This window comes from Lepus europaeus, chromosome 4 (genome assembly GCF_033115175.1).
Source record: "Lepus europaeus isolate LE1 chromosome 4, mLepTim1.pri, whole genome shotgun sequence".
NCBI lineage: Eukaryota > Metazoa > Chordata > Mammalia > Lagomorpha > Leporidae > Lepus > Lepus europaeus.
Genome location: NC_084830.1, coordinates 4,365,537 through 4,385,011, shown reverse-complemented (window position 1 = coordinate 4,385,011; position 19,475 = coordinate 4,365,537).

Below are 19,475 nucleotides of genomic sequence, written 5' to 3'. Positions count from 1 at the left end.
GTTCTTAATCTCAAAAAATCAAACATGCACAGCCTAGCACTGACTCAAGATCCAGACATGAAAAGTTCAATGCCAAGAAGCCGAGTCAAAGGCGTTTCACTGAGTGTGGGGAGGAAGAGAGAAGGGCCTGTTTCTGCAGAGCCCAGTCTTGAGATGAGCAGAGGGCACCGTGCAGACACCGCTGAGACAGGTGGGTGGCAAGGGCCTTGTCTTTGTCACTCCACCCAGAGCTCACTTCCAGTGCAAAAAGTGCCACACTACCCAAGGGAGAGGACCCGATACTACCTTGAGATAACTCCTGTGCACAGCATTCACCCCACCATCACCCCTTCTCTGCCCACTCTGGGCAATGCCCATCCCTTCCCTTCACTCCCCACCCAGGTCACCAAAGATTCCTGTGAGCTTAGAGCCCGATGTCCCTTGAACATCGGTGGAAGTACAGCAAAATTAGACACTAAACCCTCAAGAAGAAAAATCTTTCCTATATCACAAAGTCAAACAACAATAACAAAAGCTGTGCTATCAGTGAAAGCATCAGGCAAGCCACGAAAAACTGGGGTGAAAGAATGTGTGTAAAGGGAAATAGAAAGTGAGCATCAGAACCCAGCCAGCCCAGACTCCCCAGTGCCCCGCTCGGGACTCCTCCATTGTTTTCAGTGTCCCAAGAAATAGCTCATCAAAGATTTGATCTCTGCAGTCTGCCTATCCATCCCTGGAATGTCGCTGGTATTTTGTAAATAGGCACTTGGTTTTTTAATCCGTTATTTGGAACATATCTTTGCTTCTCTCCTAAGTCATCCCTGCCACTCACTGCTGGGCCCAGAATCCACACTGGACATAGGCCAATCCTACATTCTTTCATCCAACAAACAGGCACTGAGCACCTACTACACAAGAGGGACTAGGTGGCCGGCGCCGTGGCTCAACAGGCTAGCAGCGCCAGCACACCGGGTTCTAGTCCCGGTCGGGGCGCCGGATTCTGTCCCAGTTGCCCCTCTTCCAGGCCAGCTCTCTGCTGTGGCCCGAGAGTGCAGTGGAAAATGGCCCAAGTGCTTGGGCCCTGCACCCCATGGGAGACCAGGAGAAGCACCTGGCTCCTGCCTCCGGATCAGTGCGGTGCGCCGGCCGCAGCGCGCCAGCCGCAGCAGCCATTGGAGGGTGAACCAACGGCAAAGGAAGACCTTTCTCTCTGTCTCTCTCTTTCTCACTGTCCACTCTGCCTGTCAAAAAAGAAAAAAAAAAGGTACTAGGTAACACCAGTGGGGGTGCAGCAGTGAGCTTCATAAAATAATATGTTGATAAGTGCTATACAGAAAGACCCATCAAAGTGAGGGGAGGTAGCCAGCACAGAGGAGCTGAGGTTGCCAGCACCTGGGCTGCAGCCCCACGTGCACCCCTCAAGCCCCACCCACTTTCGCACAGGCCACAGCTGTTGTTCTGCTGCTTAAGAACCAGCACTGACTAAAATATATCCAGTACAGCTGCTGGCTGTACCCCTGCAACGACCTTTGGTTCATTATAATCTCATTGCAATGAAATTATCATGGCCAACACCCCTACTCCCATGATGCAACAGCTGTCAGGACACTTGCGGGATTTCCAAAACAGGGCAAGGAAATGGGCGTTACTCATGCCCTGCCCAAAACCCCACCCCTTTTGCATATTCAATTAGGTCTCTCCCCAGACCAAATAAAAGGACAGCTCAAACCCAATTAAGTGCAGCTCTTTCTCCTGAGCTTGCCTGTGTTGCTTTGTCAGTGTGCCTTATGCTTTAAACAAGTCTTGCCTCTATTTATTTTCTTTAAATCTCTTCCTTGAGTCCTTCTGGTCAGGGGTCACCCCACAACTTAAGAAGAGGTTGTAGGTTTAGGGACAGGTGATGAAGAGTGACTAACGTTCTGATAAGGTAACGCTCCAAGTAGGAATCAACCACGCAGCTGAGAAAGGAGCTTTCCAGGAAGGAAGGGAGCCACACTGCTGAGAGGAAGGGGGCAAAGGGCCTCGAGAGGGTGGGGAAGGTGGGGTGAAGGGTCTCGGGGAGACAGGGTGGGGGTAGTGTTCGGGTCTGGGAAGGGGTGAAGGTCATGTAGGGCTTGCAGGCCCTGGAGAGGCTACAGACTTCTACTCCAAGTGGAGAAGCCCCTGAAGGAGTTTGACCTGGCTTCAGTTCCAGAGATGTCTCTGGGTGGCCCCTCTGGGGGCAGACGGGAGGCAGTGGTGTCAAATTAAACCTGAAGAATTAGTCCTGGTGCAAGAGGCAGGGGCTTGAGAGCAGTGGTGGCGAGGGAGAGGAACTCCTGAGCATCCCCCGTGACCCCTCCTTCCCTTCCATCAGCCGACTCGGCTCCCTGCCATACTGACCTCTCTCGCTGCCTAAATACAACCCCTCTGAAGCCTTCTAAGAGGCAGGCCTATCTTCTGCCTGACCCAGCTTCTCTAAGGCAGCTTTAACCTGTGGGTGGAGAGAATGTTCACCCAACTCCAGACCTCTCCACAGCTCTCTCTCCAGGACTCGCTGTGGGGGAAGGGCCACTCGGACGGGCTCACCAAGTGCTTGGTTATTGCCTCCACTCTGCTCCCAGGGGCAGTGACTGACCTTCGCCTTCCACACCTCAGCCCTGCTCATTCCGTTTCCTTTCTTAGGACTCCGTCTCCAGGTCTCAGGACGTCGCTCCCTCCCTGACTCGCCTTCCCTGTAGTCTCCATTTGGAAATCCCGACTCCAGCTTGGACATCCCTCTGCAAAGCTATTCCCAAGAGCTCCTCCCAGAAAACGTCAGAAGCCCCTATCTTGGCTCCCATAGACCCCTATATTGCCTGGCTGGTGGCTGTCGGTCTCCGTGCCCTGTCCCCCAAATATATATAAATCTCCTGAAAGACAAGGACCTTACCCGTTCGTGACTCGCAGGGTCTGGCGTGGTGTGTAACCCATGACAGGCCATTTATACAGACTTCCTGAACTGGGACCATCAGTGCCACTAGCCCTGCACCAGAAGTGAAGGGCTACAGGGCCCTGGCTCACTGTGCCAATTGCCTTCGTGAGGGTAAAACCCGTCACCAGCAATGGCTCCTGAAATTGGTCTGCAGTCACCCAGAAATGGCTCATGTTTGAGCTAAAGTGTTTGGCAGTGCTTGAGCACCCAGAGTCTGGGAAGCTCACCGGGTATTGGTGACACCTGTGAGTGTTCGCCTCAGAAAAGGCCAGGCTGCATAGGGCTAGCGTCTCGCTCTGAAGGAGACCTTTCGGGCTGAACTGGGACCATTTTGCCTGGGTCAGACAAGAACTGGGTTGGGACAAGGACATGGAGTGGGTGTTGACAACTGCCTAAGTCCTAGGATAATCTTGTGCAAGGTAGCCATCAAAGCTAAGGAAAAACCAGAGAGGAGAACCTTGGTGATGAGGGTAGGGCTGTAGAGTCCACTGACCTGCAGAACTCGGAGCCAGCTGTAAGCCTTGATGGAAAGGGTGGACTGAGAGGCATGGATATAGCCTTGGTAACAAGAAGCAAAGATCAGTATATGTGAGGGTTGACCTAGGGCTAGGCAGGGCCACAAAAATCATGTAGTTCCTTTCAACATGAACAAACCAAGGTCCAGAAACGTGAGGAGGCCAGGTGCTGCACAAGCCTATAAGCAGGCAAAGGTACCACGAATCTCGGCACCTGAACCTAAATCTCTAGCTTATTCTATTCACCTGTGAAGCATCTTGCATGCCGAACAAAGTTCTCTTCATGGTGTGGGCTACTACCATCTTCCTGGTATCCCCCCTATTATCTCTCAAAGATGAGTAAAATGGAGGAAGCAAGTGCACTTGGGGCACTTAAACTCCACACCTTCTACTTCTGACACTTATGTCTACCACTCAGGTCAGGCATGTTGTCTTGAGTGCCACTCTTCTCGCTGTACACCACCCAAGCCCATCTCGAAGGGCAGCTATCCTCCTGTGATACAGATGGGGCGAATGGCTAAGGGAGCAACGTGACTGATAAAGGTCAACAGAGCGAACAGGTGGGGAGCCAGGATAAGAAAGCCCATCGTGTCTGACGCTGCCTGTATGCAGGGTTTCGCTCACGTTCTAGAACGATTTACCTGGGTCAAGTAGTCCATGGACTGCTGCCACTGACTGACTCCAAGCCCTTGGCATCCCTATGAGAAGGATGCTGCCACTCGCACCTCACAAATGAGGAAACGGGCATGAGGAGACCAGGCGCCCTCATTCCAGGTCCCCTGAAAACCTGGATTTAAATCTTGTTTCTGAAACCAATATGTCTTTTCCATACTGGAACTGAACTACAGTGAAGAAACTGAAGGAAGAGAAATATTTTAAATGGAAGATATTCCATCAGACATATTCAAATGTTATGAAGGCTACTTAACTAGATCATTCTAAAGCACATACTTGAAGTTAGCATTTGAAGACCACCTGCTTCTGTTCCCTTCACACTGCTTCAGTGGGTTGACCCTAAACACTACAAAACCATTGAGAAAAGCACCTGTCAGGCTCGCTAGCCATGCAGAGATGGGGGCAGGTGGCTGGGCAGCCCTTGGCACACTCCATCCTGCACAGGTGGTCACAATGCAGCAAGTCCCACTCGTTCCATGACCATTCACCGTGGCCACTATTGAGCCAGGAGCTGGAGTCACAAGCAAGATCAGGGAGAGGCCCCCTATCCTCAGGAAGGGATGGTACAATCTAGAAGGGACAGGTATGGGTGCAGCAGTGACAACACAGCCTGTCACAAGAGAAACCTAGTGTTCTCATGGGAGCACGCCATGGGACAGTGGGAAGGCTTCCTATGGGAAGTGGCACTTGAACTGGGTCACCAAAGGAAGAGGGGTGCCATGGTCGTTCCTGGCAGAGGTCAGCATGTGTAAGAGCAGAGGTATGAAAGAGCAGACAACAAAGTTGAGACAGTTCTGGATCCTTCCAAAAGGTTCCCCCAGCAACGAAATCAAACTTGTAAGCATCCAGTCAATTTTGGCCAAACTGGGCAAACACTTGGGAAACGCCCAGCACTAGTGAGCAAAGTCAAATGAAAGCAGTGCCCACAAGGAGCGCACACTGTCCATGTATCCACCTAACCAACATGTCCTCAGCCCTCACGATGGACAAGTCTCCGTTTCCACTACAAAATGCTCAGTCCAGTCTGTGCTGGGCAGATCTCTCCATCTCAATCCAGAGGAGCACTGCATTTGACAGCAAAGCACTTGACCTTCAGCACTTGTAGGCAAGGAGGACCACATGCAGCCCCCTCCCCTGATAAACCCTCTCTATATTACCCTGAGGACAACTGGGACCACTGTCTCAACCAGCAACTAAATATTTCTGCCCCCTCTTAGCCGATGGCTGGGTAGTGACTTGCTGATATAACAGACTCTAGGAAATGAGAACTCCTAGTTGCAGGAGACAATAGGCTTTGAAAAGCCTTCCTGTCCAATATCTCCCTCAATCGTAACTGATGTGAGGAAAGCCTGGTGAGCTGTAAGACTGTGGGCATACCCATTCTACACATGAGAAGTAATTCAAGGTCAGAGCAAGTGTGAAATGTTTTCTGACTCCCCAATCCTGCCCTCTTTTCCTCTACACCTTGCCATTTGCCTAGACGATGACAATACCGTCCTCGCTGTGCCCTGAGTCCCCAGATGAAATGCTGGCCAAATTGCATGCCCTGGGGTAACATAACATAAATTAGAAGCCCAATTAAAGAACACAGCCTTTTAACTGGGACTCACCGCTGTCTCCAGAGGCCCAGGATGTAAATGGAGAGTTCTTTCAAAGTCAATGGCTGCCCATCCTGGAAACTACCCAAAGACCTACTTACCCAAATGCATGAGCTCGCAGACCCAGATCACGCACCTACGTATTTCCCCATTCTCCTATGGTCTTCTCTGGAGCCCTGCTCCCAGCTGAGCTGGGTTTGGAATCATGCCCACACCTCTAACCCTCTCTCCAGCCCACAGATGTGGTTAACAACCCAGCACTCTGGAGAGACCAGGTGCCACTGGGCTCAACTGTAACCTGATGGACAGCGATGCCACAGCCTCCCACTTTAGATGGAGACCCGAAGTGGGATTTCCCCAACATCTGCCAAGTGGGACAACCTGCCAAAGGGTGTTGCTGTATCCCACGTAGTCCCTGCATTGCCGGCAATGGAGAGGGGGCACTGATTGCTGGCTTAACGCTTCGTGTCCATTCCCATCCCTTCCCCAACCGTCCACGATAAACTCGGGGAAACCCCTGCCTGCATGCGCAAATGGTGAGAGTTGCTGCTTGCTGCGTCTAAACCTCACCAGCCCCCTCCACCCGCAGCGGCTGGATTTGAAGCCGGCCCTGCAGGTCAAGAGATGGTGCCCGTCTTTCTCATGTCGCAGCTGAGTTGCAGGGGACTCCTCCAGCCAGGAGAAGCTAGGGGGTCTGGGTCTGTCTGGGTCCCAGGCAACTAACTGTTCCCCCGCCCCTTCACCCCTTCACCCCTGCGCTGGCTTCTCCCCAGTCTGCCTGTGGCTCTCGGGACCTGACTTGGACCAGGATCCGGATGTGCGCCCTCAGCCTCCAGCTGGACTTCGGGCTCGTGAGGTGGTCCCTACAGAGTTTTCCCCACCTAAGACGCGCGGGTCCCTCTCGTGCTCTCCGGACCTGCCCAGACACTAGAGGAATACACCATGTTTCGCGGTAGAATTCCTGCTCCGTGACCGAAAGCCACCCAACTCGCAACCACGCTCCCGAGGCAGTGACGTTTCTGGAAGAGTTTCCTGGCCGCCGACCCTGGAGAGCTCTCCCCTACCTGTCTCCCACCGCAGCGCGCCCCTCTCGGCTCCTTGGCCACGCGCCTGGCTCCCTCTCTCCGCTGCCTTCTCCAGACGCCGAACCCGGCGGCGGCGGCGGCGGTGGGCGGGCCGAGGAGTCGGCGGCACCTGCGAGCCGGGTCCCCGGTGCCCGTGGCGCGGCTGCCCGGAGGAGGAGCGAGAGGATGCTGCCCTCTCCGCCGCCGCTGCCACCGCGGTGCTGATGTGGTTGCTATGGTTATGGAACTCCGCAGCTGCCCCCTCTCGGCGCAACAGCTGCCCGCCGCGGCCTCCGGGCGCCCGGGGAACTCGCCGTCACCGCTGTCCAAGGCGGAAGGACCCAGGGCTGCGCCCGTGCCTTCTCCCCCACCCCCGCCCCAGCTCGCGTCTCTCGGGCTCGGCTCACCTCAGCGCCCTTGCTCCAATCCTTCCCCCGCCGGGACACGGCCACCCCGCGCCGCGCAGCGCGCCCTCGCGGCCCGGAGAGCCCGCCCTGCCGCTCGCGCTGGCTCGGCTCCCGCCGCCTCTGCGCACCGTGGAGAGGCTGCGCGCCTGGCGGGGAGGCGCCGCGCGCGCCCTCCCGCCGCTGCCGCGGGTCCGCGCGAGGAGCTCTCCCCGGTCAGTCTGCCCCGCGGACAAACCCCGCCCGCCCGGCCTGCGGAGGGCGCAAGTGCGGGTCCGAGGCGCGGCCCTGCCCTCCCCTCCGGCCGGGAGCATGCTCAGTCTCCACCCAACGTCGGGAGTGCGCTCCAGCGCTGGAGGACTGGGGTGAGGCGGCCGGAGGGGGCCTTTCCGGGTGCCCACCCGGGGAGGGGGTGCCCAGTTTGGAAGAGCCCAGGGGCAAGAAGTAGATTCCCGAGAAAGCGTAAGACTGCCGGGCGCTGTAACCCTAAGTCAGCCGATAACCAGTCACTGCTAGACCCCAGCCTAAAGCTAACACTAAGAGTCCAGGGATGTGAAAGACTGTCCGCGGGGAGGGGTGAGGAAGATGGAGGGTAAGCCAGGTCCCACTTACGAAGTCCTTCGCGGGGAACTCCCGCTCTCCATCCCCGTGTCAGGATGTCCTGGCTGGTCCATCACAGGTGACAAAACGGCCTTTGGTCAAGGGGACCCGGCAGCCCATTAGAGCAGGCTCCACTGACTCGCCCAGTAAGAGAAGGGAGTTGTAACCCAAGCGGCGTGTGTGTGTGTGTGTGTACAAGCACACAAGGGGGCAGGTGGCTCAGGAAAACGCCTGTAAGAAGGTACAGGGATCAAGCAGAGGGCTCAGGTAGGTGAAGGGTGGAAAGAACGCCCCTTCCAGAACCAGAGGGCCTGGCATGCAAAGTCCTGGAGGGGCAGGCCTGGCTCTCAGTCCACAAGGCATTCTGGAGAGCTGAAAGGCAGGGCCAGGACAGGTGTGCACAGGGGGCAGCAGGCGAAGAAAGGACTTCGGGACCTGAGTGAAGGATTGGGTTGGCCCTGAGAATGGCAGGTGCTGCTGAAGGGACTTGAGGCTGGGTCTGACTGCTGGGCCCCCACCTACTGGGAGTGTTATGTGGACGAGTGAAGGGGCGTGGTGAGCAGGCTGCAGCCGCAGGGGGCGGGGTTGAAGGAGGCGCTGCTCTGTCTGCTTGGCCTGTCCTCCCAGCACCCAGCCAAGCATTGGACACACACATCCTCAGTAAAGGTTTGGCGAATGGCAAACAAATGAATAGTTATCTCTCCATAGAGAAAATGGTGCCTTTCTTTTTGTCCTGAAATTGATAAAATCATATCGCATCTGTTTTATTGGCATTACATTTTTATGCAACCTTATTTTTGGAAGTTGGCGCAAACCTCCAACATTTTCCTCTGCATTTACAAGGCCCTAGCAATAGAGGTCAAGAACATGGAATTTTTTTCGGTACTGGGATGTATCTCAATTGTCTTAGATAACAGCTCCATGACATCAAGTAAGAAAGCAAAGTGCACTGTAGTGTTTGAAATTGGGTAACTCGTGTTAAAAGAGCTGCTGGCACAGGCATAGAAACATAGCAGGAGGCTGTGGGAGGAGCCTGGAGAGCCACCTGTTGACAATGGGGATGACAGGAACTTGATGAACAGGACTGGGGAGTGAGACTCCATGCATGCTGCTGTAAAACAATTAATGACACTTGTATATACAAGGATACTTCAAAAAGTTGGTGGACAGCTGGAATAGCAGGTGAGGGTGAAAACCATATTCTATACATCTTCTGTGGGCTTTTTAGAGACCCTCTGTGTGCATGGCTTCCTATTTGTACCAAAATATATTAACTTCTTGACTTCATTTTTTACTAACCTCTGTGTATAGCCTGTGACAAAGGTCTCAACCTTGATCAACTCGAAAGCAACAGGCAACCTGTTCCAATTGGTGTGTCCCAGGACCTGCTCCCCGCCCCCCTGTGCTGTGACTCCTCACTGTGAGGTCGTCGTCTTCAGACCCTGCCCAACATTGGCCAGCAGTGACTCGTTGGACCTCCAGCTGTTGTGATGCTCTCTGGCCCTGAGCGATACTCCACTCCAAACTGATGAGCCTTTAACAGCTGTAGGGGAGTAAGGCCTGTCGCTGCCCCAGGTGGGCCTGTGTGTACAACAGACTGAAAAGCTGAACGAAGTAGCCCTCCCTGGCAACCACTCTACCTAGGAATGACTCTGCCCATCAAGGCTCAGGAGCCAGAAAACTAACACTAGCTTCTAGCCTTTCTCTTCTCTCTTCTCCCACGCATCTAATTAATACCACCTCTGTCAATCCTGCCACGTAAATGCCTCTCAAAGTTGTCTTTGACAGGGGCCCCAGAGGAGTTCTGTGTTCTTGATACTCGGAGGCTGTGAGTGATGACGCATCTAGAGAAACGGGTGTCGTCTCAGCTCTGTTCTGAGGTGGGCAGTTATGCCCGGGCAGGGGAACGAGGAATCTGGGACAGCTGTGGAGCCTGTTCCAGCCTGTGTTTTGCAGAGAAGGGGCTTGTCCATTTGAAAAGGCCGAGCACCGAGACTTACACTCTGGGAGTTAAGGGCGGTAGGCCTCCGGCTGAATTTAGATGAGGGGGTGTGGATTGAGGCTGTCTTCACTCATCAGAATATGGGGGCTTGAGTCCCTTCGGGGTGAACAAAGAATCCCACAGAGTGGCCAGCACTGCCTTGTGTGGAAGAGGATTTTTAGTGGTGACATCCTGTGGCAGCAAGCAGCAACTGTCACGAAACGCCCAACGTCCCCTTGTGCCATCTGCACACAGCATGTAGGGTGGAAGTTGGAATTGCTCCGTGGTCTTAAGCTGGTTTGGATGGAACTGGATCCCCAGGATGGGAAGGACGGCTCTTCCCGCAGATAGAGCTCAGCCTGGGTCAGCTTGCCCAGCTTGGGAATCTGGCTCTGAAGGTGCAAATTCACCTGCAAACAAGGATGTTATAAGAGTAAATGGAGCCAGTGCCGTGACTTAACAGGCAAATCCTCCGCCTTGCGGTGCCGGCACACCGGGTTCTAGTCCCGGTTGGGGCGCCGGATTCGGTCCCGGTTGCCCCTCTTCCAAGCCAGCTCTCTGCTATGGCCTGGGAAGGCAGTGGAGGATGGCCCAAGTCCTTGGGCCCTGCACCTGCATGGGAGACCAGGAGAATCACCTGGCTCCTGGCTTCGGATCAGCGCAATGCGCCAGCCACAGCGGCCATTGGAGGGTGAACCAACGGCAAAGGAAGACCTTTCTCTCTGTCTCTCTCTGTCCACTCTGCCTGTCAAAAAAAAAGGATTAAATGGATTAAAGCTCGCATGGATTTAAACAAATTGAAACTGAATGGTGTGTGTGTGCCTGTGAGTTGTGGTTGTTTTCGTTCAATGCTGGAATGGGTTGGAGAAAGGGGTCCGGGGGCATTTTTATCCATTACACTCTCATTCTGTCCACTCCCTGAGCCACACCACTTTGTCTAAGATTTTGGCTGGATTTGGTTCAGAGGTGTTTCTTACCTGAAACTGACTTATTTCCCCCAATTCCAGTTTCCTTCCCACTAACCTATCTGCTGTGCACAGAGTATTGATCTTTCAAAACTACAACTTTGATCCCATACGCTTGTCTTTGATCAGTCAGAAGTGACTCTGGAACACACTCACGCCCTGGCCTGGCATTCAGATGCCTCTAAAGATCTTATCCCTGCTCTGTCCAGCCCAGAAATCCCCAGGACATCTAGCACATCCACGAGTGCTCGCTTCTCCCTCAGACACTTGTCTTCACACTACTTCCTTCAAGCAGCCTTGTCCAGTACCTTGCACTGACCCCCCACCCCCACCCAGCTGAGCTGCCTCTAGGCCTCAAACAGGTTCAGAGCTTTGTAATGTAACTATTTGCATTTGCATAAAAATGCATTTCCCACACTAAGGTCTTTGAATTAACAACTTAAAAGGCCTACAACTTATCTTCCCTGCCTCCCACAAAGCACAGTGCAGCATCTAGAACCTGTAGAAGACTTTCAATACATCTCTTTTCCAAACTTAAGTGCATCCTAGGTTTTTGTCTTGATTTGGGGTTGACAGGCCAAATACGTAAGTTTTTCTCTTATGGCAGGTGCTCAAATACAATTTTTAATTTAATAACATGGTGGATTGGCTCACAAAAGACTCGGCTTCTTGACATAGTGTGGGAGGGGCCTTAGGAGAAGTTTTGCTCAGTTTTGCAGTAGGTTGGAGCACTTCCTCCGTAGCTTTTTGGTCCAGAGGAATCATTTAGCACACACTCCCATCAATACCTTACATGGGAATCGAGCAACAGTAACTGCAAACACCTATAGTGCAGTGCTTTTTTTTTTTTTTTTTTTTTTTTTTTCTTGAAGGCAGAGTTGCAGAGTTTCCATCTCCTGGCTCACTCCCAAAATGGCCCCATTGGCTGGGGCTGGGCCAGGCTGGAGCCAAGAACACTATCTGGGCCGCCCATGCAGGGGCCCAAGGACTTGAGCTTTCCCAGGCACACTAGCTGGAAGCTGGACTGAAAGTGGAGTGCAGGACGTGAACTGGCACCCACATAGGGATGCAGGCATTGCAGGCGGCAGCCTGATTCCTGTGTCACAACACCAGCCCCACAGTTCTTCCTGGGCAGCAGCCACTGTTCTGTAGCTTATTCTATAGGGACTTATTTCATCTACATTACCACCCCATGGGAAAACCAAGGCAAAGCTGTAGAAGTCGACTAAACTCACAGCTAAAGGGAGCTAAACCAGGGTTTGGATGCCCGGTCCTGTTCGCCACCTCTACACTCAACAAGCTTTCATCTTCTGTGTCTTAAACATAACAGGAATAGGACACTTGGGTATTTTGTTATCTAGTGTGGTTCTCAGATTCAGGATTGAGAGCTGGGGCCAGGTGATTCTTGGTCCTGAAGCATTGCCCTGTGTGGTGCAGGAAGTTTCACTGTGTTTGACACTTGTCCCCCAACTGGATGCCAGTAGCACCACTCCTTCCCCCACCTAGCCAGGTCAGTTGTGACAATCAAAATTACTTCCACACCTTGACAATGTTCCTGGATGAGCGGGGAATTGCCCCTCAATGGAAAACCACCAATCATAAAGGTAAACTTAAGTTTTGTAGTAATGGTGTAAATCCTACTTCAGATAGCATTGATATTGTAATAGGCTGATACTCGTTAGGAATAATTACATCTTTTTTTAAGACTGGGTGGTCAAGCTTTCCTGGCAAAGATGCTTTTTCTGTCCTTCCTCCGTATTCACTTGTTTTATGAACACTCACCTTTAGTGTTCATGTGTTTCACTGTCTCACAGGGTCATCTTTCATGACCTTTATCCCATCCAAGATTAGTTTAAAATACCCATATAACCTTCACTGAAGCACTAATTGCACTCATTACACTGGAGGGAAGGAACCACTGTCAACTTCTGCTTGGCATGTAGCCCCAAAGTTGTCCTGTGGGATGAGGCAAGGCAAGTGCCTACCAAAATGAACTGAGCCAGGTGGCCACTGCCAATCACTGTTAAAAAGGGAAGTGAATTAGCTTCGCTACCATTTAAGACAAACTTCGCTAGAAGTGGATACTTCAACATTCTGACTACACACTCTAAGCATGAATATTTCCTTCCCCCTGCAACCTGGTAGTTCGCTGTGTTCTTGTGGAATACACATGAACATTAGAACCAGAAGGACCCAACCAGATCTCAACGTCAGGCATTTGACCTTGGACTACCTGTGACTTTGTGCACTATAGAATCTTCCTGAACATGTTCTCTCATCTGCACTTCAGGAGAATTATCTATATATGGTAAATGACTAACCTTTTGGTGAGTTCTAGATGTAGCAGCTCTTACTTGACAGAGATGGAGAGAAAGGCCTTTCTTCCATTGGTTTAGCCCCCAAATGGCCACTACAGCCGGAGCTATGCCGATCCGAAGCCAGGAGCCAGGTGCTTCCTCCTGGTCTCCCGTGCGGGTGCAGGGGCCCAAGCACCTGGGCCATCCTCCACTGTCTTCCCAGGCCACAGCAGAGAGCTGGACTGGAAGAGGAGCAGCCAGGACTAGAACCCAGTGCCCATATGGGATGCTGGTGCCACAGGCAGATGATTAACCAAGTGAGCCATGGTGCCAGCCAAGATGTAGCAACTCATTCTGCTGTGCAACTGCTTGTATTACCCAGCCCTCCTGGTAGACAGGTGGGGATCCACAGTAGAGTCCTCACCAGTGGTCAAGTGAGCACAAATATGTCATTTCCCAGTGAGGAAATAATGGGCATGAGCCCCACACATACACATACACATACACACACACCCCTCTGCGACTGAAAGCAAAAATAAAAGGCAGCACACATCAAAATGGGGGTGGGTAAGACCCTTGAGGTTGCCTTTGAAGCACCTTTTTTTTTTTTTTTTTAATTTTTTGTTTGACAGGCAGAGTGGAAAGTGAGAGAGAAAGGTCTTTGCCATTGCTTCACCCTCCAATGGCCGCCACAGCCGGTGCGCTGCGGCCGGCGCACCGCCCTGATCCGGAGCCAGGTGCTTCTCCTGGTCTCCCATGTGGGTGCAGGGCCCAAGGACTTGGGCCATCCTCCACTGCACTCCCGGGCCACAGCAGAGAGCTGGATAGGAAAGAGGGGGCAACTGGGACAGAATACGGTGCCCCGACCGGGACTAGAACCCGGTGTGTGGGCGCCGCAAGGCGAAGGATTAGCCTATTGAGCCGCAGCGCCGGCTCCTTTGAAGCACCTTTTATTGTATTTGAAAGTCAGTGGGGGGAGGGCTTAGAAATCTTCTACCTGCTGATTCAGTCCGCAAAATGCTCCCAACAGGCGGGGCTACACCTGGCTGAAGCCAGGAGTTGAGAACTTAATGCAGGAATCCTGTGTTGGTGGCGGGGACCTAAGTACTTCAAGGATCATCTGCCTGGCAGGGTATGCATTAGCAGGGAGCTGGAATTGAAAGCAGGGCCAGGCCTTAAACCCAGGGACTCTGATAGAAGATATGGGCATTCCAGGAGGTGGCTTAGCCAGTGCACCTCAACGCCCACCCCTCATCTGAAGCTCCTAACGGCTTCTCTGACTGCATATTAGACTGTGATGGAGCTAGAATGTGACATCCCTGAGATGTCAGAATTTACCTGTTCACACAACATTAGACCATTCTAAGCTGTGAAGAGCTGCAGACTTCCAAACCACTAGCTAATCACCTCAAAAACTATAGCATTTACATTGATCACTCAGTGGGAGTTGCCATAGTTAACCCAAACTGGGGCATGGCTTCCTGATAGAACTTCTGCAGGATAGAAAGTGACAACCAAGCACTGACCCCATGCAGTATGGGTCCAGGATGCTCTACTGAGAGCTCTCAATAAGCAATGCACGGAGTCACATACACGAGCTCTGTTTACAGAACTCCTGCAATGAGGTGCATTTCTCTACTGAAAAGCTTGACTGGCTACAAAGAAAAGTCGGTTGATAAATCGGTTTCTTTGAGAATACTCACATCTTTTGATGTTTCTCAATCTATTGAGTTGATACAGGATGTTAAAGTCCTTACTAAGTTGTGAAAGAATGACACTAACTCTGCAAGTTTAAGGATGTTATGTACACATAAAAATGCACTTGTATAACCCATAACTCATAGAATAAATGTTTTGTACTTATAAAATATCCATTTGAAGTGGGTGGGTCACTACATTAAATGATTACTTGGGACAAATTCTTCATTTTGCAAAGAATGCAGACTTGGGAGGTGGTCAGGACAGTCTCGCTTCTCTCGGTCAAAGTGTTTGGGGCTCCAATATCGTTCCTGTCTGCAGAAACTCCAGGCGTGGTTCCAAGACATGCCCTTGGTGAATTATAAAGAAAGAAATTATCTGAGTATGACGACTTCTTGCCCACTTTCTGAGACTCACTTTGTGTAAGAGGCTATGAGCACCCTGCCCTTGCAGAATCATCAGGGGGATTAAATGGCACCACAGGACATGGGCTGGTACCTAACAGGCTCCCAACATGTCTTGGCCTATTCCTTTCAGACTCCAACTGTCTGATTCCTCGGCTTATAGTATCTTATAGGCCACCTGTAGAATACCGGTGACCTCCTGAGAATATAGAAAAAGAGCCCACAGCCTTGCTTCTAGTTCTGAATACACTGGTAATGTGTATTCAGATCTTGGTAGCATCACCAGGACACTGTTTCCCTATCTCTGTAATAGGTAGGACTAACAAAAGCACCAAGGCTCCTCCCAACTTGACCTCTCTTATGCCATCCTACCTGCATTCCATTTATGCAAAAACTACAAGCTCAACACAAAATTGAGTGCAAATGTATAACTCTTATCTAGTATGATGCTTTCTTTCAAACACAACCATGTGTTTCCTGTCTAAGAGGTATTCGATCTATTTCATAATCTTAAAGCATTTGTATGTGTACATACATACATATGAGTACTTCAAAAGTGTCATGAGGAAATGAAATTAAAAGAAACCTTAGTTAATGTAAAAGTTTTTTTGAAATCCTTGGTTTTTCTCATGAGCATTTCACAAACTTTTAGGGTGTGTGTGATATCAGCAAAAGGCATCAAATTAATACGGAGACCCGAATTTTTTTTCTCAATATACTTTTGGGAACAAGTTGATCTGGAGAGCTGAAAAGTTGCTGCTCTTGCTATATAAAAATGCAACTTAAGAATAAAGCAGAACACATTTTGAGATTTTACTACTGGGAACCATTCGGGTCATTCTCTGTTCTCACACTATGTTCAAAATGATGCTGTGGGTATGCACAGGTGCACCTCCTGGTATTCTGGCGTTCTCTGTGGAACAGTCGCTGAGCTACGTGATACCTGCACGTTCCAATTGGGTGGGTAGTCCCACGTGATTTTACAGATGATGCCATCACATTTTACACTTCCAGCAGGGTGCATGGGTTTCCATGCCTATGTCTGTAAGTCTACCACCTGTAAGGTCAGACTTAAGCCATTTCCCATTCATCAGATTGGAAAAATTTTTCATTCAGAAATGGGTTTTTGCGTTTTTCTGATTACCCGTGGCATTCAGCTCTCCCTGCTTCCTGGCCACTCAAGTTTGTTCTCTGCAATGCTATTGCTTTGCTGATTCTTACTGGATCTTTCTTCTCATAGCTCTGTAGGAGTTTCTTGTACTCAGTCTTTTAATGTGTTGATCTTCTCACAACTTCTAACTCTGCTTTTCAAATAAGTCTTTATTCATTTACTGAATCTGAAATCTGTTACAGTTCTGGAGTCTGGAACACTTGCTATCAAGGCATCAGCAGTGTCTAGGTCTGGTGAGGGCTCATTCTCCGCTTCACAGATTAAGCCTTTGCACAGTGTCTCCATGTGAGTGGAAAGGGCACACTTGTTCCAGTGGGCCCCTCTCACGAATCGCTCACTTCTCAAAGTCCCCCCTTTGTACTGCCACATTAGGAATTAGGTTTCAACATAAGAATTTTAGGGGAATAAAGATCTTCAGGCCACCCCAGCTGTATTCCTGTAATCTCTTACTAACCTAACAATTTGTCTACACACTAACCTGGCTTTTCTTGGACAGGCTTCTACTCTGTTGTGATTCTACCTGTGTTAGTTACTGCCCTTTCATGGCCTAGTTCCTGCTAAGCCCAGGATGGAGGAAGTGACCCTGAACAGTCTGACCCTCGTTTGGAGGCTTTGGAGCAGCTCGCTGTGTGCACCATTCTCTTGTTTTAGCACTAAATACTATTGGTAAATGGAAATTTCCTATTTGTGTCACTTTTAAAAAGATAGTCATTAAAACAAATACTCTTCTGCATCTATTAAGACGAGGTTTTTTTTTCTCCCTCACCTCTATTAATAGAGTAGATTAAAATGTTTTCTATAAAATCGACACAAATTTGCATTCCTGGAATAAACCCCAACTGGTTGCAATGCAACATCTTTTTGCAAACACCATTCTATTCAGAGTGCCAATATTCTCTAAGCTGTGTTTACGAACGAGGTTTGAATATGACTTTTGCTTTACTCTGAACCTTGACTTTACAACCAGACAAGGTTGACAACTACCCTCTTAATGTAGCTTCCCCTCTTTTTAACTTTGAAATTTTTTACAGCATTAGCTACTCAACTGTAAAATCGCTTGAGGGGAGGAGTCTATTTGGAGTTTAATTGATTCAGCTCCTAAATGGAAAAACAAAGTTCTAGAGATGGAAGAGGGATGTTTTGCAGGATTTGAACATCTCCGGTCTGTTCATAAGAGGAGAGGAAAGGCCCATACAGGGTGGTAAGACTGCAGATGGCGGGCGAGGGAGGGCTCCAGGGAGGTAACAGGAGCTGAGCCCACAGCCTGGGGTTAGACTTGGTGGAGCCAGCTCTACACTGCAGAGACAGGATGGAAAGGAAGGGGGGAATGGGATATGTTCCAAAGTGATAGAAGGCTGGCGGCTTAAGGAATTCTTGCCTGTTGAGACTTAAGTCCTCTATTTCTCAGAGAGAATAATCTACTTAGAAAGATTTAGAATTAGGTTTATGAAGAAGACAAGTAGTATTGATGTAAGAGACTAGGTGACCAGAGACAAAGGTTTGGCTGAGGTGGGAAAACAACGGCAGACAACTGGGCCATGGCTGGGGTTCCAGAGGGGCTGTAACGGGACTGGAGTCGAGAAAGCTCAAAGTTCTATGAACTAAGGACAATGACTAGAGGTTGGCAGGAGAGATGGAAGAGGATTAGGGGACTGGGGCTGGAGGTGCCTGTGAGGCTAAGATAAAAAGATATATAGAAGCTGGGGGCAGGGGGGAGGTGTGGCATACTGGGCAAAGCCACATCACAGGACCGGTTCAAGCCCTGGCTGCTCCACTTTGAACCAGCCTCCTGCTCCTGCATCCTAGGCGCCAGCAGGAGTGATGGCTCAAGTGCTTGGGCCCCTGCCACCAACATGGGACACTGGGATTGAGTTCTGGGCTTCTGGCTCTAGCCTGGCAGGGTCCCCCTCTATCTTCAAGTAGATGGAAATAAACATCTTTAAAAATAACTTAGTGTGGAGAGAGGATGATGTTGTGGTCAGAAAATGGATCTGAACTCGTGTCTGTCCGGGTATTTCCAGCGTGGGTTGGGTTGAGGCTGAAGTTGATCCCTGATGACATCATAAGAAAAGCAAAAGCGGCTTTGTGCCAAGATAAGATGGAGCCAGGGCTGTGTGGAACCAACCGAAGTGAGAGTCGTTATTTTTGCCTTTGCCATCTCTGCAGAGTGTTAAGGAATTTGCATACATTATGTAAGTTAATCCTCATAGCAGGAGATGAGGTGAGTCCTAGCCTTTCCTCCAATCTGAAGAGGACATGGGATTGTGATTCCAAATTGCTCTGGTCCTAGCCCAGTAGCCCACTGCTAAGAGGCCAGGGAGGTGGGTGAGGCACTCCTGGGACGCTCAAATCTCCAAGAGGAAGAGTAGGACTCTGGGGAGAGTACTGAGCCAGAAAATGCAAGGAAGAGAACAGAGGGAAGATGTGGGGAGGAGAGAAGCTGACACGGACTCCCAAAACCTCTGCTGTAAAGATGGACAGGCACCTGGAGCTCCTGGGAGAATGGGGATCAGAGCTGCAGCCTTCTCAGCTAAGCAGCTCCCGCAGGGAGCTGGGCGGCAGTTAAGGTGTGGTCACTGTCCTGAGGAGCTCCCAGTACATGTCCCATCTTCCACACCCACTCAGGTCTCTGGCCACAAATCACACGTGCTGAAATACCACATATTATGTACCACGATGTGCAAGGCAAGCTGCCAGGGATCCTGGGTGGGAACACTCACCTGCGGTGACCTTTGAACCCAACCCTGGTGGGATTCCAGATGGAGGAAGCCCAGTAGTCTGGGACAGTGTGGGTCTCCTGGCAGCAAAGGGTCCACAGGGGCTGGAGCACTGGGGGCATTTCTGGGCAGCTGTGGCCAGCAGGTTTGGAAACCAATGTATGGCAAAGAACAGTGCTCAAAGAAAACTAGGGTCACGTCAGACTGGAAAGAGTCAGGCCAGGATCGTGCAAAAACAAGCTATGGAACCTGGGGGAGGCATTGGCTAGCTCTGCCCGCAAGGCTCCACAGAGGAGGCGATGTTTGCACAGAACCTAAAAAGATGTTCGGTGAGTGGGTGACTGCCAAGCAAATAAGAGGAGGTGAAGAAAACATTCTCGGTGGAGGATGGCAGAGCCCTCAAATGTGACTGGGGAGGGAACCTTCTGGTTTCCAGGAAGCACTAACTAAGGTG